This window comes from Diabrotica virgifera, chromosome 3 (assembly GCF_917563875.1).
Source record: "Diabrotica virgifera virgifera chromosome 3, PGI_DIABVI_V3a".
Classification (NCBI taxonomy): domain Eukaryota; kingdom Metazoa; phylum Arthropoda; class Insecta; order Coleoptera; family Chrysomelidae; genus Diabrotica; species Diabrotica virgifera.
The window spans coordinates 198,672,995-198,697,128 of record NC_065445.1 but is presented as its reverse complement, the minus strand read 5'-3'; the positions used below and the strand labels follow the sequence as shown (position 1 = coordinate 198,697,128).

The window sequence follows — 24,134 nt, the reverse complement described above, 5'->3', positions numbered from 1 at the left end:
CAATTTATTTTATTTTTTGCTTTTTAGTTGATTTTTTTATAATATGTTTAATTTTAGTCACTCGTAACTGAAGAAAAGCGTTTCTTAAAAATTTTTTTTTATATTTTTTTTATTTTTTACTTTTTAGTCTTACACTTTTCAAACATTAAAAATAAACGTCATGTTTATTAAAATATGTATAAAACATAATATGTGTACAAACATGAAAACTAGTCGGAATCGGCAAAGAATGTGACACTTTATTGTTTATTTATGAAGCATAACGTATACAATTAACGTAAAAAGTGAAGTTATGTATAATTCATATAATTAGCTACAATATGTAAAAGTTTCAAGTTTCTACATTGTAAAAAAACAAGAGAATTGAAGCATTTTCCATTAAAATCGTTTTTTTTTATTTAAAAAAGTAATAAACATCAATAAAAGATAGTTATTGACTATTCGTGTATTGTTCCCGCGAATGCATATGTCTGCAAATTTTCAGTCATTTGCATTGAAGAAAAGGCAGTCAAATTAACGTCTAAAGAATTGACCCAAACCATTGAACTAAAGAAAAGCGTTTACTTAATTAATACGTCAAAACGAATTCTAATGTTAATTGTACCACAAAACGTCTCTACCGGTGGTTTTTCTAAGACTACGATAAACACACGAATTTTTTTAATTCGAGTTTTGGTTGAAGTTTTGTTTCGTATCGTATTGAAATTTGACACGAATAAACGCCGATTTATATATAAACAAATATATGAGCGTTCAAAATTTGAAACTTTATTGTTTATTTATGAAGCATAACGTAAACAATTAACGTAAAAAGTGAAATTATGTATAGTTCAAATCATTAGCTACAATCCGTAAAAGTTTCAAGTTTCTACATTGTAAAAAAACAAGAGAATTTAAGCATTTTCCATTAAAATCGTTTTTTTTTATTTAAACAATTAATAAACATAAAAAAAATTATTGACTATTCGTGTATTGTTCCCGCGAATGCATATGTCTGAAAATTTTCATTCATTTGCATTGAAGAAAAGTCAGTCAAATTAAAGTCTAAAGATTTGATGCAAACTAGTGAAGTAAAGAAAAGCGTTTAAAAAAGCGTTTAAAAAAACAGCTTTTTTATTAAGTACCTAATAAAAAATAAACTAAGTATAAAGAATTACAAAAAATTCAGTGTTATTGACCGTTTCTTTGGAAGTCTATACCTACTTTTCTATTTTTTCTCTTGTTTTTTTCCTTTTTTGCAACGGGGATACTGTACGCAGTACGTGACTCATGCAATCATCCCTTATAATGGACACACTGTATCCCTTCCACACGAAGTTTATTTCTGTAATAATTACTTGAAAATTTTAGAGGTACCTACTCTTGTGGCGTAAATCATACCGCTGGTACCTATGATTAATGTGATTCCTAATACATTTCCAGTGAAAATAATAACTCTGATAAGTATTGGCGATTACAATTTTTTTTATATGCGTGTCCGCGAAGATTATAACTCGAAAAATATTTATAATGAAAAGATTTAGTTCATAATAGATGCCGACGAAAACAATTATTTCCATTTCTGTTTCTGCCGACGAAAACAATACAGAGGAAACAGAGGAAAATATTTTTCCTCCCTAGGGAGGAAAAGTAAAAGTGACGTCACGGTATTTCATTCATGAAATATAACTTATTGACGCCCTGTACAATATCTATTTTCTATTACGTAAGTATCTATACATTTTAACGTTTATTTATAAAACACCCTGTATTTTGCAGAATGGTAAAAAACAGTTAATTGTTATTTTGATTTGACAGTTGACAGTTATATTGTACCTACTTGTTAGTTTTAGTTCTAATAAATTTTGTTGGTTAGTTACATAAATAAATTAAGTAAAAATGAAAAAAATGACTTCTTATTTGAGGAAGGTGGAAAAACCATATGTATAACATGGGAGTAAAATGCCTTTTCCTCCCTTGAATGATTACTTCATTACTACAGTAAACTTCATTCTCGGGAGGAAAAGTAGCACTTTCCTCCCTTGTTATACAAATAGCTATTTCTGAGAACTTTTTACTAATTATAATTTTCGTGGACCCACAAACAGAAATGATGTTTTTTGCCGATACTCCTCAAAAAATAAATTTTTTCGCTAACACTTTATTAGGGATTATAATTTTCACAATCATATAATCGAAAATAATATTTTTCGCGGCGTTCATTGAAAGTTCTACTCTTAACGGCATTTTTCGGAGTTATACTTTTCGTAGGCGGCAGCGATACTATCGTTATGGACGGAGCATTCGCCATTATTGAGAATTATGATTTGTAAACTTGGCGAATTCACCAAAATTAAACAGTAGTACATATAATAATTGTCTTGAAAAAAACTATTTCAGTAAGGTTTTTTCTTGAACTATATAAATAAGGTTTGTTCCAACACAACTAGAAACCGTCCATGTAACGATCACCGTCCTGCGCAGTATCATGGAACGTATTATTTCGTTCCCATGGAACCCATGAAACGTTATCTAATCTAGTAACGTGATCGTTTGACGGTTCTTCGTCGTGCTGGAACAAACCTATAAACAGTGGTACAGCTCTTATTGCTTAGTAGCTCAACGTATCTGTAGTCCATCCTACTGTTATTTAGAAAATACTTTGAATGCACATATTTATTACATAAAATATATCTAAATCAAGAACAAATGTAGATTCGAGCAAGTAGAAAAATATTAATATCGTCCGTTCTTTTCAGGATTTGAAGAAAATTTGTGAAACGATATTATCAATCCAATAAAGGTAAGTAACAGTGTACATTTCCTAATACCTACCACAAGTTTTTAGTCATGTCTATGTTATGGTTGAAGTGATAAATCCGGTCTATATTAATAATTACCCGTAAATATTAATAGTAACCGTAGCAGCTGGTCAATGTGATTAATATTGCCTTTATAATTAGATTTACCGGCTATTATTAATACTTTTCTAATATATTTTTAGTGGCTCAACCATGTATATACCTTGTGAGCAGCACTGATGATGGAATTGTTATTCCGAAAACATTATGTGATGTAGCCCGAAAGGGTCTTTTAATAAACATGCCTTTTATAAAGCATCTTTAAAAAATTTTTATTGGTTTTGTCAAGAAAAATTGTTTAAACATATCTACTAAACAGTATAAAACTACACTGCGCATCATAGAAAACGGGCACCCTAAAAAAATGGGCCATTTTTGATGTCGCGTATCTCCTAAATCTGTTGTGCGATTTAAGTGATTTTTTGAATATGTTATAGCCTTATTCTTTGTCAATATCCCTGTAATAATATTTTCCTAAACAGGTAAATTTTCATTGTATACCGGGTGTACGAATCAAACTGTGTTTTTTTCTCAAAGTTCGCAACACCCTGTGGAATATTCTAGCTTTTATAAAATACTGAAATTAAAACCCAATTATAGCCACAGGTTTTCTTAACATTCTGTTTTTTTATTCATTCGGTTAGGTTGGATAATGCAAAAGTTATGTACTTTAACAACTAAGCATGCTCTTTATCAGTACAGGGTGTTTCTAAAGAAGTACGACAAACTTTAAGGAGTAATTCGGCATAAAAAAATAATGACAGTTTGTTTTATAATCGTATGTCTGCATGTGCTTCGTTTCCGTGATACGGGATGTTAAATTTTTTCTTATAAACTGACGATTTATTTATTCCTTTAAAACCGGTGGAGATATGCAAATGAAATTTGGAGAGTTTTAGGACGTAGTTATTGCACATTTTTTAACATACCATTAACAAATTTTATATTCACCATTGGCGTGCACACGGGTAATATGATCAGTCATATTACCCGTATGCGCGCCAATGGTAAATATAGAAATTTTAGTTGCATGTCAGAACATGCACAATAACTATCTCTTAAAACCTACCATATTTCATTTGCATATCTCAACCGGTTTTAATGCAATAAATAAATCGTCAGTTTGTAAGAAAAATTTCAACATCCCGTATCTCGGAAACCAAGCATTTGCGGACATATGTTTATAGAGCAAAAGGTGATTATTTTTTCATGCCGAATTACCCCTTAAAGTTTGTCGCACTTATTTAGAAACACCCTGTACTGATGAAGAACATGGCTAGTTGTTAAAGTACCTAACTTTTGTATTATACAACCTAAAGCGAATGATTAAAAAAAGAGAATGTTAAGAAAACCTGAGGCTATAGATGGGATTTAATTTCAGTATTTTATAAATGCTAGAATATTCCACAGGGTGTTGCGAACTTTGAGAAAAAAACACAGTTTGATTCGTACACACGGTATACAATGAAAATTCACCTGTTTAGCAAAAATATTATTACAGCGATATTGACAAAGAATAAGGCTATAACATATTCAAAAAATCACTTAAATCGGACAACATGTTTAGGAGATACGTGACATCAAAAATGACCCATTTTTTAGGGTGCCCGTTTTCTATGACGCGCAGTTTATTTGTTAACGTGTCAACATATCAAAATAACAATTTTTTACTTATCACATTAAGAAATTTGACAGACTGAAAACATTTCAACTCTTCCTCGTATATGATACGAGGGCTGTTAGCAATTAAAATGTACAAGATTTAATTAAGGCAACTTTACGAAACATTCCACAGAATATGAATTCACTTGACGCTTATCTACGGAAGAATATTCAAAATTAACCATATTCCATGTAATTAAGACAGTAATCGAATTCACGATCTCTCATTAAAAAACTAATTTATCATTTTGTAATCCTCCTTTCCGAATACCTCGGCTCATCCTCTTTTGATGGTCTCCAAATTTTAAACATAGTGGGGTGAATATATTTTTTTGATTAATTAATAAGTTTGTTTAGAGTCAAGTAGTGGTGTTATCAAAACAAGTGAACAAATTTAATAGTAAGATTGTGGGTTGTTTTTAAAACCGTAAGTACTATGTAGTAATTAGGTAAAATATTACTCCCTCTGCTTTGAGATACTGCTCCGCGATGTCTTATTTGTCAGTTTTCATGATACTTACTAATGATACTAATTTATCATTTTGTATTCCGCTGTTTCGAATACTTCATTACATACTTTTTTTGATGTTCTTATAATGTTTTAGCGATGTTTTAGTTTAGACCAGGGCGCATCTGTAAAAATATTAGTACATTTGGACGTTGAGAGGTGACTCAATTTTTTCAGAAATTGCTTGAAAATAACTCAAATAATAATATTTGAGTTATCCACCCACTCAAAAACGTCCGGAACATTGTTTAAATAATCAGAATGTCAAAAAATGAAGGAAAAATTCGATTTTTTTCTTGTTTTTTTGATTATAACTTTAAAAGTATTCATTTTCGAGAAAAGTTGCGCTGACATAAAAGTTGCGTAATTAAATTTCCTACAATATAGGATTAACTGAAAATTTTTAAAATTGTCACCCTTGTTGCAAAATAGCATTAATTTCGAAAAAACCATAAAAAACAAGTATTCGCATTTTACGTTTTTAAATAATTTATGCTACACTTAGGACATTTATATTTCACCCAGAAAAACTTTATGATATGATAAAACAATACTGTAAATTTCATTAAGATCGGTTTAGATTTTGCAAAATAAATTTTGCAATCCAGCTTTCGCAAAAACATTTATTCTTTCAAAATGTTGCAGCACTGAAAATAAAGCAGACAGCAAGTTGAATTTTTTTTACGTATAAAGGAATACTGTACCTTTCATTTGCAATTTGCAAAATCAAAATCTGTTAACTACCACGGCGTCAGGAATTTTTCTAAAGAAAACATTAATTTTTGGTGCTACGCGCAGGACAGCGGATACGTTCGCTCTGATTGGACATTCCAATGACCTTTGATAATGATTGATAAATATTAATTTTTAGTATTTTTAATGTTGTTCTGAAGCTATTTCCTTGTGGCATTTTTATGATTAATTATTTATATGGGAAATAAGCCACAATTAAAACGAAAAAATAATTTTATTAACGTTTCGACGCCCAAATCGGGTGCCGTTGTCAAAATACAAAATATTACTTTTGTATTTTGACAACGGCACCCGATTTGGGCGTCGAAACGTTAATAAAATTATTTTTTCGTTTTAATTGTGGCTTATTTCCCATATAAATAATTAATCATAATTTTTAGTACATTTCGAAATAAATAAATAAATTTGTTTATTGCAAAATAAAAACACATACTCTGCCCTTTGAAATAACACTTTTTTTAGCAAAATCTTTCTTTGTTCATATATTTTAACTTAAAAAATATAGTCCATTCTTTCACGGTTTTTGCTCTAAATTTTAAAGAACCACTTGGATTGACATTAAATTTGGCATACGTATAGCTTACATGTCAAAGAAAAAAAGTGATATTGTGCCGATGTGTGCTTTTGCCCTGGGGGTGACTTTCACCCCCTCTTGGGGGTGATAAAATATATGTCCAAAATAAGTCCGGAAATGGGTGAACTGACTAATTTTAAGTAACTTTTGTTCTATAGATCTTTTTCGCCAAGTCAACACTTTTCGAGTTATTTGCGAGTGAATATGTTCATTTTTCAACAAAATAACCACATTTTTAGACGGTTTTTCGCAAATAACTCAAAAAGTAAGTATTTTGTCGAAAAAAACGTTCTTAGCAAAAATATAGCCTATAAAAATTTAAAAAAAAATGGTGTACGCGTTAGGTCTCTGGATCTCGTAGAACCAGAGTTATAGCCAATGAAAACTAGATTCATATTCACCAAATTTCAAATAGAATATTTCGACGTGAAATATCCAAAAAATAAGCACTTTTTGTGGAAAATCCGTTTTAACTTTTTTAAAGTGTTTAAAAAAGCTTTATTTCTGTTTGTACAAAAAGTTTCTAGCATTAAATTTAAGCAAGTTACGCTCAAAATAAAGTAAGTCCCTTTTGTTTTTGCAAAAAAAAATCGGGAATACCACCCTCTAATTAGCAACTAAAATGAAATTAATGGTTAACGCTCCACAAATTATTTTACTTTTGTCGTGTTTATATGATCTGTAAGTTTCATTGGTTCAAAGTGCTTATTTTTGAAAAAATTTGGTTTCAAAATAAAATTTTTAAAAATTTAAATTTTGAAAAACATGCTTTTTTTCAAAATAACTTAAAAATTGTTAGAGATACCAAAAATCTCGAAAAACAAAAAAAGTCAAATTTGCTTTTTTGAATATCATGTAGTTTTTGTATTTCTGTTAGACAAAAATTGATTAAGATTTGGTGTTTCTAAATTTGCATACACTCGTGATCAGTGACTCGTTCACCCCCTTTTAACTACAGCCCTTTCAATAATAAGGACTTTGAACCGATGAAACTTACAGATCATATAAACAATATATACACGAGTCAAGAAACTTGTGAAGTCGTAACGATTAAGTTCATTTAAGATACTAATTAGGGGGTGATTTTCTCGATTTTTTTACCAAAAACAAAAGGGACTAACTTTATTTTGAGCGTAACTTGTTTAATTTTGATGCTAGAAATTTTTTTTCATCATCATTCTCTTCATATTTGTTTTATAAAAAAAAAAAAAAAAAAAAAAAAAAAAGATGCTAGAAATTTTTTTTATAAAACAAAAATGAAGCTTTTTTTAAACACTTTAAATAAGTTGTAATGAGTTTTCCCCGAAATGTGCTTCATTTTTTGGTTATTTCACGTTAAAGTATTCCATTTGGAATTTGACGAATATGAACCTATTTTCATTAGCAATAACTCTGCTTCTACTAGGTGTAGAGACGTGATATTTACACCATTTTTTTAAATTTTTTTACAGGCTATATTTATGCTAAGAATGTTTTTTCGACAAAATACTTACTATTTGAGTTATTTGCGAAAAACCGTCTAAAAGCGTGGATATTTTGTTGAAAAAATGAACATATTCACTGCCAAATAACTCAAAAAGTATTGACTTTTTGAAGTATTGAAAAGTGAAAAAACTCTATAGAACAAAAGTTACTTGAAATTAGCCAGTTTATCCATTTCCTGACTTTCTTTGGACAAATATTTTTTCACCCCCAAGAGGGGGTGAAAACCACCCCCAGAGCAAAAGCACATATCGGCACAATATCACTTTTTTTCTTTGACTTGTTAGCTATGTGTATGCCAAGTTCCATGTCAATTCCAAATTCTTTAAAATTTAGAGGTTTTGCAATATTTTACCGTTAAAGAACGGACTAATAAAAGTGTATTATTTTTAAACATTTGCAATGGTTTAAACAATTTTTCACAAACAATAATCAAATTAGTTTGATTTTTGTGGAATTAAAATATGAACATCCAACAAAATATAGAGTAAGAAAATATTACATAAAGATTGGAAGAAATGGTGGAAATCAACTTGTGTGAATCGAACACCGCTGTCCTGCGCGTAGCACCAAAAATTAATGTTTATTTAAAAAATTTCCTGACGCCGTGGTAATTAATCGATTTTAATTTTGCAAATTCCAAATGAAAGGTACAGTATTCTTCTAATTGCAAAAAAAAATTTAACTTGCTATCTGCTTTGTTTTTAGTGCTGCAACATTTTGAAAAAATGAATTTATTTGCGAAAGCTGGATTGCAAAATCTCTTAAACCGATCTTAACTAAATTTACAGTATTGTTTTATCATATCCTAAAGTTTTTCCGAGTGAAATATGAAGGTCCCATGTGTAGCAGAAATTGGTGAAAAACGTAAAATGCGAATACTTGTTTTTTTTATGTTTTTTTTCGCAATTATTGTTATTTTCCAACAAGGGTAACAATTCTAAAAAATTTTAACCCATCTTATATTGTAGAAAATTTAATTTCGTAACTTTTATTTTAGTGCAACTTTTCTCGGAAGTGATTACTTTTAAAGTTATATTCAAAAAACGAAGAAAAAATCGAATTTTTCCTTCATTTTTTGACATTTTGATTATTTAAACAGTGTTTTGAACATTTTTGAGTGGGAGGATAACTCAATTATTATTATATGAGTTAATTCCAAGCAATTTCTGCAAAAAACTAGAGTCACCTCTCAACGTCCATCTCAAAACAGATCCCCCTGGGCTAGTTATGTACTGTTTTATTCAGGTTCATTTTGTTTTGTTCATTGGGATCTCCTATCTGTTAATACAGATGCATAAAAACGATTGCTTTCAAATATACTTATTAAGGTACCAAGGGTATTATAAGGATAATAACGCTTATGGTCAATGGTGTATATACCGAGGGCACAGTATATAGAGGCCGAGGGCCTATGGCCCCAGGTATATACGTTGACCGAAAGCGTTTTTATCTATAATACCTGTGGTGCCTTCAACGTTTAATGTACATTTAGCAGCAATAGTCGTAACGTAATTGTGGTAACCATAGTTTTACATAGGTTTTATTTGTCAAGTTCACAGTATTTAACTAGTTATTTAAATTTAACGCCCAAGGGCGTTATTTTTCAAAATAACGCCCTAGGGCATTATATCATATTTACCTGACTTCGTACTGTCATTATTTGTCAAATAATATACCATTCGGACATTAACGAATTAATTATACCAGATTAATATCAGAATACCAGATTACTTAATTTGTTGGTAATTTGGTATACCGGTTCTTAGTTAAGTAATAATAGATTATTCTTAATTAGATTATATATGTACTGTTTTATTCAGATTCATCTTGTTTTGTTGATTGGGATCTCCTATCTGTTATTGTGCAGGTGCATAAAACGATAGCTTTCTTCAAATGTTAACAAATGAATTACATGTTAGCATTAATTACGTGTTAACAAATTATCAGAATACCAGATTAATTTGTTGGTTATTTGTGATACCGGTTGTTAGTTAACTCATAATTATCCCGGTGTTATCCTATTTTTGCTTATGATCATGTATTTTATGTATTTTGTGTCGGCAAACATTCCACACTCTCTGCGAAAATGGCGATGTCATCAGCGTATCTTATGTTTTTAAATCGTTCTCCATTTATAAAAAAATTATTCCTTTTATAATGTGCTCTGAATTTAAATTCAATAATAAAGGGGTTATTATACATCCGTGTCGCAAATCTCTTTTTATGTTTACCGAGTGCACCTCTGAACCCGAATTGTGTGTTTGTCCAAGGCTGTATATCATAATATCCAAAACATTACACATTTTATACATATTGAGATAAACACCAATAAAGGTTTAATTCTTATGATATCTAAAATCTACTTAGGAGATTCTTAGCAGAATTCCAGGAATTATTAGTCTATAATCTTAATATAATATTAATCTATATTAACTTATTAATTTAATAATGCACCTTCTTCTTCTTCTTCTTGTGCCACTCCTATCGGAGATTGGAAATCATCAAGGCTACCCTGACTTTGTTTACAGCTGACCTAAAAAGTTCATTAGTGGTGCAGCCAAACCACTCTCTCAAATTCCGCATCCATGACATTCTTCTATGGCCTGGATTCCGTTTTCCTTCTATTTTTCCTTGCATTATATTTTGAAGTAATGCGTATTTATGACCTCTCATCAGATGACCCAAATACTCGAGTTTTCTTCGTTTTATCGTTAACAACATTTCTGGGTCTCTTCCTATCCTTCGTATTACTTCAAGATTTGTGATTCTTTCAACCCAACTTATTTTCAGCATTCGACGGTAACACCACATCTCGAAACTTTCAATATTTTTTATGTTGGTCTGTTTGAGAGTCCAGGCCTCTACACCGTATAATAGCGTGTTAAATACGTACCCTTTTAGCATTCTTAATCATAGAGGGATGCTTATATCTCTGTTGCAGAAGAATTTTCTCATCTTTATGAAGGTGGCCCTGGCAATTTCGATACGTCTTTTTATTTCATTGTTTTGGTCTCCAGTTTCGTTTATTAAAGTTCCCAAGTATTTGTAACTTGATACTTTTTCAATTTGAATGCCGTTTATACTAATATGTGCTGGTTGTGTCATGATTTTATTGAAGACCATATACTTGGTTTTTTTGATATTAATGTTTATGCCATAATTGTTGCAAGCAATATATATGTTTGTAAGTAATCGTTGTAATTCTTTTACTGTTCTTGCAACTAGTACAGTGTCGTCTGCGTATCGAATATTATTTACAACCTCTCCATTGATTACGATTCCTTCATTTGCTTGCAAAAGGGCTTCCTGACAGATGCTTTCACTATATACATTAAATAGCAGTGGTGACAAGATGCATCCCTGTCTTACTCCTCTACGTATTTCTATTGCTTTTGATATCTCATTTTCTATTTTGATGTTAGCTTTCTGATTCCAATATAAGTTGAGAATTATTCGCAGATCTTTATTATCTATGTCTTTTCTTTTAAGAATGTCTCGTAGCCTATCGTGGCGGAGTCTGTCAAACGCTTTTTCAAAATCGATAAAACATGCATGAACTTCTTGATTAACGTCTAGGCATCTTTGTGTAAGAACATTCAAACCGAAGAGAGATGCACCAAAAAACTGCTAAACATTCCTTATTTTTATCCAGTGGCGTGCGGACAATCCTGGTCCTTCGCCTGGATACAAATTTTTAAAAAAATTATATAGACTGATCTTTCGGCTTATTGTTCTGAATCGATAGTCTAGTCGATAGTACTCAGTTTTCGCTACCACATGGCGAGAAAAGCCAAAATTCATGCAAAAGTGACATTCTTTGTTTTTCCTCTGTACTCTTCAAATGTGAAAGGTATTTTTAAGAAACTTTTACATCAACATATCGACTCTTTTGGCGTTACAGTCACCCATTAGTATTACCTCTTGAATTTTTAACTTACTTAAGGCACAATTCCATTGAGGCAACATAAGGCATGCGTCATTGTCGCATGCTACACAAAGTCTTTCCATTCAAGAGACTGAAAGCGACACGAATCAAGTCGCCTTCCCGAATGCCACTTGTTGACTGTTTTTGCTGGGACGCAATCATTACCGTTCGGCAAATTTCAACGTGTTGAACAGTGTAGCGCCATCCAGCAGTCAACGGATCGGTGCGGCTTTATTGTGCGACATGGAGTGGACTATTGAAAAACCAATGTTATTTATTGAAGACTCCCATAACTAACCAGAGTTATGGAATAAGAAAATTAGTTTTTATAAAGACAAGATAAAAATTGATAAGTTGAAGCAGTTATCAGATAAATATGAATGTACTGTAAGTGATATAAAAAATAAAATCCATAATTTAGGTTGTGAATTTCAACGTGAGAGGAAAACACTAAAATTAAAGAGCGGTTCATCTTCTAGTAAAAAAGGGAAATTGTTTTATGATGCTGCCGCGACTGCTTGCAAAGACATAGCATACTAAACTGAAGTCGCCTGAATGGAATCATGTCTAGACGCATGCTACAAGCTCATGCGATAAGACGCATGCTTTCTAGGGAGACAAATGAGGCATGCGATCTTTTAAAATTTGTGGCTTAAAGTCGCAAACCTTGAAGCAGGCGACAAGTGAATACGTGTATCTTGCTTCATGTCGTTCAGTGTTGCCTCAATGGAATTGCTCCTTTAGGCTTTTTTGAAATATATGGGCCACGTAATGCTTAACGAACATCGATACAGACTTCTCTACATCATTCTGCAAGGTAAGATGCACAATGCACAGTAAGACAGGCCCATGAAGGCATAGTAAATTGGTACAACTTAACAGAGCTTTTTAGAACAGCACGCAATAAAGTTAGAATAGTCATGCCGGTAGCCAATATCTACTACAGGATAGCCACTGTAGAAGAAGAACATATTCTTCAAACTGTAATAAAAATAACACTTGAAAATAAATTGGAAATAAAAATTCCTTTCAAAATTAAAGATAATGAGATAATCAATTTTCTATTTACTATTTTAGTTGGGAATAAGCCACAATTTACTTTGAAATTAAGTTGATTTGACTTTTCGATTTTCACTTCGGAAATCGTTATCAAAATACAAAAGATTAATTCATTAATGTTTTGTATTTTGATAACGATTTCAGAAGTGGAAATCGAAGTACCAAAGAAACTAAATTTCAAAGTAAAATTATGGCTTATTATAAATTAAAATACCACAAAAAATTGCTTCAGAACAATATTAAGTCAATTGTTTAGATTTCCTTTGTTCAACAGTGATTTAAAATAAGGAATTTACTTACAAACAATACCTACAAAAGACGCATGTGTTAATCAAGTTTGGGCATACATTATAAATTAATTTCTAATATGGTCTTCAAATTAATCTCATTAAATCAGGAGATACCGATAATTTGTTAGTGTTTACTAATCTTTTATTGATGACTGTTTGATAGTAATATCTATTTAAATTGTTAATGTGTTGTTTATTTTGAAATTTTATAAAGATTGAGTCATTGATATTCGTAGTCGAAATTATTAACTTTTGTAAATCAAGTTGCTAGTATTTGTCGTGTACGTGTAGTACCACGGTGGAGGTTGTATGATATTTTTACTGTAAGTACCTACATGTTTTAATCATTATTACACGGATCATAACATGCTACACTACTCGTATAATCATAAAAAATGTGTAAAAGGAAATTACAAATTATTCATATGTAAATAATGTTCATAATATGCTAGTAATAGACTTGAAAACTCTCTCCTCTACGTTGACCCCCCGGAGGGAGGTAATGGGTGTCGTAATCTCGTGTGTCTCCATAGATTTCACAAAGAAAAACAAAAAAAAAAACAAACGAAACTATTGATAAAATAAAAACATAACAAAGTAACTCACAAGGTGTCGAAAAGTATTCTTGTCTTAACTTCGTTAAAAAAATTCTACAGAGTGAAACTCACTTATTGAACAATATTGTTTCTGTCCTTGTTTTAAAAAATTATAAAAAAAATCCCGAGATCCGTCGATTTTTATATACATCTAAATAAGGATGACAGATTTTAAGGGAAAATAATGCCAGTTTGTTCTATAAACGTATGTCAGCAAATGCATTTCCGAAATACGGGATGTTTTTAGGGTCTGAAGTTTTTAAAGAAAAAAATAATACGCCACTGATATATTTCAAAATAAAATCATTTTTGAATTCATCGCTCAATTTGTGACAGAATAATCTATCACTTCTTCCCTTCCCTTTTTTAAAATATAATAAATAAAATAAAAATAAATAAAAAAATGGCGAATATAAAATTGTTAATAATTCTTAACAATTATTGTACCTATCTCAAAAATGCACAATAACTACAATGACAGATAACCACAAAGATTAAAATTTTTGAATTAATGCATTTTTGAACGGGATGTGCGATGTGAGATTAAGTAATTTTTGTTGTTTTTTATAATCCTATTGATTAAGAGTGAAGACGCAAAAGTTTCGCGCAAATGTGTTTTAAATGCATTCATTTTTTTTTCGAATCCTAAGAAAGAGAAAACTAATAAAAATTTTTGAAAAATTTAAACGCAGAATGAAAGATTGCATTATTACCGAGGGCCGAAAGTTCCTGAAAACTTTTATGATGTTTATTTTAATAAGTTACAGGGGTGAAAAAAAAAAGAGAAAATTTAGTGTGATTTTTAATTTTATAGTATTCGCGGGGTGCAAGTACTTGGAAGGGAAACGAGAAACGACCGTGCGCGAGTCGCGGAGAAATATTGCAACTATCTTAAATAATTCATATTGTCAATTGAAATTGTCAAATTGACGTATATTTCATACCTTCTGTCATTGAAGCAAAAAAATTATATATTGCTCCACAATATTGATATGATATGCAATTATTATATAAAGGTAAATTTATTTACTACATACAATTGTTCACGTTTTCATAACATAACCTGAATCTTATTTTTTCTTCTTACTATTTTTTTGGACTATGGCCTTGACAATTATCCAGTAACCAGGACTAATATAATTGGCCAATATAATTAAAAGTGCGAATAAAAGTACAGAGCGTAGAAATAGGGGTCGCTTTGCCGAACTTGCACGGTCCCAATATTATTCAACGAGCATGTAATGATGGCTATTACTCACGATGATGAAGTTTGCGACACGAGCCGTAGGCGAGTGTCGTAATTCATCAGAGTGAGTAATAGACATTACATGTGAGTAGAATACTATACTTTTTCTACGCCCGCTTTTTATTTTAATTAGTAAAAGATTTAATTATCAACTACTCGAAATTTAAATTATAATAATTTACAAGAATACCTAAATGCTATTTACCCCTAGTACGTGGCTGAATAATTGGTTGCCTACTATTTCCAAATTATTATTTATTGTAAAAATACAACTAGAAATAGTCAATATAAGTTCTATCCGTTTCCGAAAAATGATAAGCTTAAATTTGTACCTACTGTCAATTAATCTAATAAATAGGAAGTGGCTGTTGTCGGTGGACGTATTTCAATAGTTATAATTTATATTTACATTTAACTATACCGGGTGGTGATTTGGAACACGGGCCATAGGAAACTCAATGTACAATTCTAAACTGTTGAATTCCTGCTTCCCTAATTATTTTACATCAAAAGTCATAAGAAACTATTTATAGAGAATTGAAATCTGTATTGAAAACAGCTGTTAATATTGTTCTACGAACAATAATTATTCAAAATTTTGTAAAAATATAATACAATTTTCAGAGAAATACGCCAAAGTTACGCCACACACAGTGCAATAATGTGTATAAGATTGCATTCAGTGACAATGAATTTATTATATTAACAATTTGAACTGCCAATTTCTTTATTTATTTTATCATTTATTGTTTAAAACACAATAAAGTTGATCAGATACCCCCAGTTAAGGAGAAAGTATTAATAATAAAGATATTTTCTTCAGTCAATAGTGTGCTTACTGTCAGTTAGATAGTAACGTGTGGCCTAACATGCCCACACATACCTACTGTGGTAAATACATTATATTCTTCAAAATTTTTGGAATGTGTTTAAATCGTAGAACAATTGTAACTTCTGTTTTTAATACAGATTTCAATCCTCTACAAATACATTCTCATGACTTTTGATGTAACATAATTAGGGAAGCAGGAATTCAACAGATTAAAATTTTACATTGAGTTTCCTATGGCCCGTTTTCCGTTTCACCACCCTGTATATAATATAATAATATAACTATACGTAATATATTATAACATAATTAACACAACATAACTTGAAAAATAAACTCAATATTAGTTATAAATTCCAATTAACATAAACAAAATGAGCTAATATCACTGTCACTAAAATAAATGATAAACGTCAAAATTTTTAGTAAACAAGATATAAACGTAAAAAATATACTGACATTGTTACAGTTAAAATTCGTTTAAAAATTTTACGAAGTTAATTATTGATATATATGTATATGTATACACCGTTCTTAGGCGTCAACGCCCTTCGGTAGGGATCTATGAAGAAGTATCACCAAACCGCAAGCCCTTATCTCTTGCCGTACCGCTCCTCCATAGGCCGATCCGACGCCAGTTTATCCAGATCAAGCCGTAGACTCTATCGAGTTTTATACTACGGCGTTGGCCTTTTATAAATTTCATGACCTAGCTGAGGCTCGAACCAGCGACCGCAAATCGCAAATCCACTAAACTTGTCGATCAACTGCGCCCCAGCTAACTGGACCGTCAAGACCGACAAATAATTATTGATATAAATTACAATAATTATTGTATTAAATAAACAACTTTAAGTAATTTTATTTGCAGTTTATATACGATTAATATTAAAAGTGGCATGCGTCACTTGAATCTAACTTCAGCCCGTGAGTAATGACCCGTGAGTAACTTCAGCCCGTGAGTAATGAATTATTACTCACGGGTACAGTAATGGATGCTATTATCTATGAAAAAATAGCGAATAATGAGCATGTTATTAAACGGTCGTAGAAAAAATATTTTATTCAACAGAAACTTTTTTGTTATTCTAAGGGACATTCGGCCCTCCGTAATAATGTAATCTTTCATTCTGAGTTTTCTCAGTAAAATACTTATTCGAGTTTTCTCAGGATTCGAAAAAAAAATAATGCATTTAAAACACATTGGCACGAAATTTTGCGCCTACGCCCTTAAACCGAAACCAATAATTGCTTTAAACCTCTTTTTAATTGAACCATGGGAATCTGAAATGAATCAAAAATATAGTAAATAATAAATCAGATTTACAATTCCTCGTCATAAATATTTTATCGGAACTCAAGTTCCAAACTGACAGGGAAGGGAAATGTAATCAGGCGACATATTTTCCTTCGATCGGGTACACCTCCAAGCAATCAAACTTTGATATTATATGTTGCGTGAGCCAGATATGTGTTTTATTTAATGTAGATGTCGCTGGCGAACATGTTACAATACATGACAGCTCGTAACACCCATTTAGGCACGATCAAAAAATAAAGCGCAAAAGGGGAGTGTGACCATGTATAAAATATGAGCGACTTGCATGCGGTGTCAAGATTTTTTTGAAAAAGCGTATCAATTATAAGCTCTTAAGAGGTGTTTTATTTATTAATATTCTACAGGATGTTTAGACAAAAATTACGTACAAAAAATTAACAGAAAGTATGATCGGTTTATCGAATTAACTTTACACAAAGTTGAACAAAATAAAATTTAAGGACAATTCAAAGATAATTTTTCATTGCGAAGAGGTTTATGATCTCGGTTCGATGTCCTACCAGAAAGAGTATGTTGTTAATTTTTTTCCATTTATCCTCCCATTTTTCCTATGTATCCTTCAAATTGTTGATGATTATAATGTATTACAACCAATGAACTGTCAATACGGATGGAATGGCCCCGTCCCATTCAAATAGTGAAGCGAGATTGACGCCAACATACAAGAGAGAGGTCCTGAGAGAGACAGAAAAGGATCAGGTAAAATTTGACAGGCCTTGTAATTTGAGTTGCCTATATCAACTTAAATCGGGGAAATGGACCTCATATTTTTTTAACTTGGTATCAGGGCTGATAAGTATTTAAAAATTAAGTTAGGTTAATAAAGTTAAAAAAATATGAGGTCCATTTCCCCGATTTAAGTTGATGTAGGCAACTCAAATTACATGGCCTGTCAAATTTTACCTGATCCTTTTCTGTCTCTCTCATGACCTCTCTCTTGTATGTTGGCGGCATTAATTTTCTTCATGCCTATTCCATCCATATTGACAGTTCGTTGATTACAACTGTGTACACCTTGACTTATTCCTACGTTGTAAGATTTTCGTATATTTTATATGTCGTATTCACCTGTAGGATCGAAGCAGTAACATGCAAATGGATTAACGCTTGAGGAATGCATGTTCCATGTAGAGGGGCTTCCATTTTACTGTATCTAAAGCCTTTGTGAAATCTATGAAGCAGAGCAGCATTGGGATATTGTGCTCACTTTTTCTATTATCTGTTTGGTGTTCAATATCTGCTGACGTGTTCGTCTTCCTGGTGAGAATCTGCTTAGTTTTTCGGCTAGCTCTAGAAGTAGAAAGGTTCTTTAGTCGTTCGTTGATTATATGTAGCAGGATTTTGATTGCATACGGAATTAGGGCAATAGTTTTGTAATTGCTGAATACAGTTAGCGATTCTTTTTTATGAATAGGAATAAAGGTTGATTCCCACAACTCATCAAGCCATTCACCTTTGCTCCATATCATATTGCACATATCAAGTATTACATACATGCCAATATCTCTCATTGCTTTTAGAATCGCCTCTGGTAAATCATCTATCCTGGGGTTTTTTGTTTCTCAGTTGCTTCGGTCCCTACTTCTGCTCATAAAATGATTGTGAAAACCATGTAGAAGACCGAATAGAAATATATATGCCAGAAGTTAAAAAAGCAGTAAAAAATACTTAAGAACAAGAGAAAAGCAGAATCACAGTTGGGAGAAGGAGAAATCGTATAGTCATCAGACAGAATAAATTCCGCAGAGATTAAGAAACATATTATGAATAACTTCGATATAATCCATTATACAAAAGAAAAAAGAGTAGCCTGGTACGGAAACAGAAGAGTAGATTAAACCATTGGATAGACAATATCACAGAATGGGTTCCTAGGAAGAAGAAAGAGAGGAAGACCTCAAAAATGGAAAGAAAAACATGCAATATTGACGTTGGTACAATAGACAGAGATAGAGATAACAGTTGAGCGAATGATTACAGTGATGTTAGTACAGTGAAGTTAAGCGATGTTGAGTAATGGTGGTAAAAATATGAATAGATTGAAACACCAGACACCGATAAAATAGCCAACGATGAAGAATAAAGGAATTCGAATTAGAAAGTAAAAAATATTAGTGTATAGTATGATGTTCAATTGGAAGAAGGTACAATTTAAAATTTTCATTGTGAGATGACAAAGTATCAAACACCCTAGACGATGATGCAACATAAAATAATGAGATCTTCTAACGTTATCCTTTAAAAAAAATAATATGGATTGATCATGTTATATCACGGGTCTAGGACGTTTCATCGCCGCCGTTTCGATGCCGCCAGTTCATCGCCGGCCGATTCATCGCCGGCCGTTTCGATGCCGCCGGTTCATCACCAGTCAGTTAATCGCTAACTCATATATTTCCGAATTTTCGACCAATCTTCGACAGTTACATTTATTATTTATTTTTAGTATTAATTAGGAATTCTAGGAAATGCGAGATATGACCATTCCCGTTGCCATACTTAATCTTTTAATAGACTTTTAAACTTTTATAATATAAAATATAATTTAACACTACAAATTTAATACTGTTTAGTATCAAATTTAGGGGGAAGTAGAAATAGAAAGTAAATTAATATAATAATATTTTTTATCTATTTATTTGCCATAAGTTTTAAACTGAATTTAACGTCGTGTCGTGTCATCTCCCATAATACAAGATCAACTGACTAACTGGCGATGAAACGGCCGGCGATGAAATGGACTGGCGATGAACCGGCGGCATCGAAACGGCGGCGATGAAACGTCCCATTCCGCTATATCACACCGTGAGATGACAAGAAGTGTCATCTCATGATGTGATATAGTGATCTCACTTCCAAAAACAAGTACTGCTAAGTAAGCTTTTATAGGTCGCCTGATGCTTCTTCGCCCTGTCGGTGATTATTTATTTCGAGATATTCTTTCTACAGTGCATAAGATGCACTCTAAAATGCATAAACATGTCAAAATCAGTATATTACGGGTAGATTTAGTTACTCGACGGTTTTTGGGGTCGGCACCAGGTACTCCGGACCCCGGAGCACCTGGTGCCCAGGGTTGCGGCTATGGCACGTCATCTGGAGTTTCGAGGGCTTTCGGTACTAAATTGATGCAAACCTTTTACTCGGAGATTTTGGGATTGCTAAATACGAACACGTCATCTGAACCGACCCCCGGAGCACCTGATGTCCAGGGTCACTGCTGAGGTACGTCATCTAGAGTTTCGAGGGTTTTTGGCACTAAATGGATGCAAACAGATTGCTAAGGCGTTTGGGGTCGCTAAATACGAATATGACATCAGAACTGATCCTCGGAGCACCTAGTGCCCAGGATGACTGCTAAGATACGTCATCTTCTGGAATTTCGAGGCTTTTCGATACTGAATTGATGCAAATATCGTACTCGGGAGTATAGAAAAAATAGCAAAGACCCCCCAGTAATCTGTTATCTGTGTGGCATCAGAAGATGATGGATGACGTGCTTTAGCTATAACCCTGCGTACCAGTAGCTCCGGGGTCGGTTCTGATGGCATATCCGTGTTCAGCGATCCCAAAAATCGCCGAGTAATCTGTTTGCATCAATTTAGTGCCGAAATCCCTCGAAACTCCAGAAGATGACGTACCTTAGCAGTGAACCTGGATACCAGGTGTTCCGAGAGTCCGTTCTGATGGCGTATTCATGTTCAGCGACCCCAAAAATTCCCGAGTAATCTATTTGCACCCATTTAGTGCCGAAAACCCTCGAAATTCTAAATGACATGCATTAGCAATAACTATTGGCATCAACTGCTTCAGGGGTCGGATCTGATGGAGTGTTCATGTTCAGCGACCCCAAAAACCACCGAGTAGCAAAATCTGGCCCTTAATATACTGATTTTGACATGTTTATGCACTTTTGGGTACATTTTCTTCTTTTGCCCTTTAATTCGTCCAATTTTGAACATAGGCTTCCCCCAGTTTCCTCCATTCGCTTCTGTTTAGTGCTTTCTGTTTCCAGTGCGTTCCTCCTATATTTTTAATGTCGTCTCCCCATCTCATCTGGGGTCGTCCTCTTGCTCTCTTTCCTGTCCATGGTCTCCATTGTTGTATCGTGGTATTCCACCTATTGTCCGTTTGTCTAGCGGTATGACCTGCGAAGCTCCATTTTAGCCTGGCTATATGTTGTCCTGCGTCTTTGACTTTTGTTTCATTTCTTACCCAGTTGTTTTGCTTTTTTTCTGTCAATTTTACTCCTAACATTGCTCTCTCCATGGCTCTTTGTGTCTTCATTATTTTATCCATGCTTGACTTGGCTAAGGTCCATGTTTGGCATGCGTATGTGAGAATTGGGAGTATGCACTGGTCAAACACTCTTGTTTTTAAGTATTGTTGTATTTTTTTATTCTTTAGGACCCATTTTAATTTCACAAATCCTTCCCAGGCTAATCTGGCCCTTCTTTTTACCTCCGCTGTTTGGTTTTCCTTATTTATTTTTATCATCTGTCCCAAATATATATGGTACATTCCATGTCAAATCACTCAGGCAAAAATTTTGGATCTTCGATTTGCTTGAAAATTGGAATATAGCTTCAGCGGGACGTAAAAATAAGATATTTAAGGTCAAAAATCTTCTTCTTTTTTCTCAAAATGTTATTTTATGCGATTTTACAGTGATTTGGTGTTTATTTAAACAAATTTTCATTTTCTATCATAAAGTATCAATGGAAAACATAATATTTTAATAGAAGGGACTCAAAAATGTCATTATATGGCATTATAACAAGTTATTTTGATTCAAATCAAGTTTTTGATCAAATTTTATAGTGTAGAAAACGTTAAAATACCGTTTTTTACATTTTCCTCTATTCCCAAAATACGTCATCATCGATTTGACTGAAAATTTACCCACAGATAGCCAAAACATAGGACTTTAAGTGGTTAGAAGGATTTGAATTATATTACAATACCAAAAAAGTTACATGCAGTAATATAAGACTCAAAAGTATATTAGTCCAGTCGGGATAGCATTTGACCTTGCATGCCGAGTTGCCCAAAATTTAATTTTTCTAATCTTTAGGGGAGTCAATAGTAGCCTAAATTTAAAATCACGAATGAATTCCTCCGTTACATTAGCCGCCATTTTGATTTTAAAGGAGAACCTGATTTGCTCAATATCTCCGCCATTTTTAACTTTTCGACAAAAATGGTAGGAACTGAAATTGTTCCAAGTAAATGGTATTTACCATTACATATTACAATTTCTTTTTAACAATTTTTGTCGTGAGGTCGATATTTTCGAGTTAATTGTACTTACAGTAGACGCCTATATTTTTGACTATGATATTGCATGTAACTTTTTTGGTATTGTAATATAATTCAAATCCTTCTCACCACTTAAAGTATTATGTTTTGGCTATCTGTGGGCAAATTTTCAGCCAAATCGATTATGATGTATTTTGGGAATGGAGAAAAATGTAACGGTATTTTAACGTTTTCTACACAATAATATTTGACCAAAAACTTGTTTTGAATCAAATTAACTTGTTATAATGCCATATATGGCATTTTTGAGTCCCTTCTATTAAAATATTATGTTTTCCATTGATACTTTACGATAAAAAATGGAAATTTGTTTACATAAACACCAAATCACTGTAAAATCGCATAAAATAAAATTTTGAGAAAGAAGAAGAAGATTTTTTGACCTTAAATATCTTATTTTTACGTCCCGCAGAAGCTTTATACCAATTTTCAGACAAATCGGAGATCCAAAATTTTTTTTGCTCCAAAATTTGAGTGATTTGAAATGGAATCACCCATATAATCATTAACCGCTTCTATTGTGATGTCGTTTAGTATTACGTTTCTATTATCTTGTGTGTTTGTCATTGTTTTTGTTTTGGCAAAATTCATTTTTAGACATTTTATGCACTGTAAATTCAAGTATGCATTTCGACCCATTTTTATATTGTAGACTTTTTTCCTGACGGCATCTCGAACACAATGCAAAAAGTTGCAAGTCGATACGTGTTGTATTTAAAAATCGTGTTTTTCTAAATGCCGTGGTCTAGACTCATCTTTCCAATATTGACGATGACTTCAGCTGCAAAATTATATCAGGATAAAGAATTATAATCTCGTATTTTACGTTGTCCACAAACGTCCAATACCAATACCATATCTGATATGTTTGAGCACTTTCTAATGCGCCAATAGCACGAAAAAGTTATGTTGTGTTTGTTAATGAAAACCTAATCTCTACTATCGGCCGAGTTCAACAATTAATTACTACGCAATTAGTACGTGCGAATAGAGATCTCAAAAACTATTTTAGAACCGACCTGCAGAAATTCCACAGCTGACCTACATTAAGTTTTAACGCTTTTATTCGCAACTGTCTAATATTTCGTAATTTTTCCTCGGTCAGTAGCCTCGAAGACAAACTACCTAATCCTACCTGTGCGTAGCAGCCAGACCAGCCCGTTCAGTATTTTCCTCTCGAATTCCACACATTCAGAGAAGATCTATTTATAATGCAGAAACGACGTCGTCGGATTTTTAGTGCACACTTACAGAGTCATTCAGTTTCATGTGATAAATTCAATGTTTCAACTCTAACCATATAGCACCATAAAGACATCTTAAAGAACATTGGAAGCAAAATGAATGTGAAGAAAGCAACATTAAAACAATCATGTATATTATTATCGTTTCGTTAAAAATAATAATTCGTTAATAAGGTGCAACCACAAGCGCCAAATTGTTGTTATGGTTGAGGTTATGTCACACTCCTGTCAAAAAATGATTGCACTCTGCTTATGATGGTTGTACTAAACAGCCAACGGGTGGATGTTTTTATGCTCTGTGACACATCAAATTCCGATTCTTTTGTATATTTATTTGTGCAATAATTCTGTGTGTTATGTGATTAGGTGTTTACGTGTTCGTAATAATTAGTTTTTTAATTTAAGTTAGTTTTATGTATTGTGTGTTGCATATGGGTTGTTCTCAAATAGGAAGAAAGTTGGTCA

At 32.4% G+C, this 24,134-nt stretch overlaps 1 protein-coding gene across 11 annotated transcripts in view; it reads left to right on the top strand.

The window, feature by feature from the left end:
- The window catches only part of LOC114338004 (F-actin-monooxygenase MICAL3), a 688,439-nt gene that overhangs the window by 306,183 nt on the left and 358,122 nt on the right, over positions 1 to 24,134 (top strand). For 10 of the 11 annotated variants that reach the window (XM_050647134.1, XM_050647137.1, XM_050647132.1 and 7 more), the window contains one exon: positions 2,739 to 2,782. The gene's annotated coding sequence lies outside the window, so the exon portion shown is untranslated. Of the gene's footprint in view, positions 1 to 2,738; positions 2,783 to 13,349; positions 13,420 to 24,134 lie in introns of those variants that run through there. The other variant, XM_050647142.1, reaches the window with a different exon arrangement.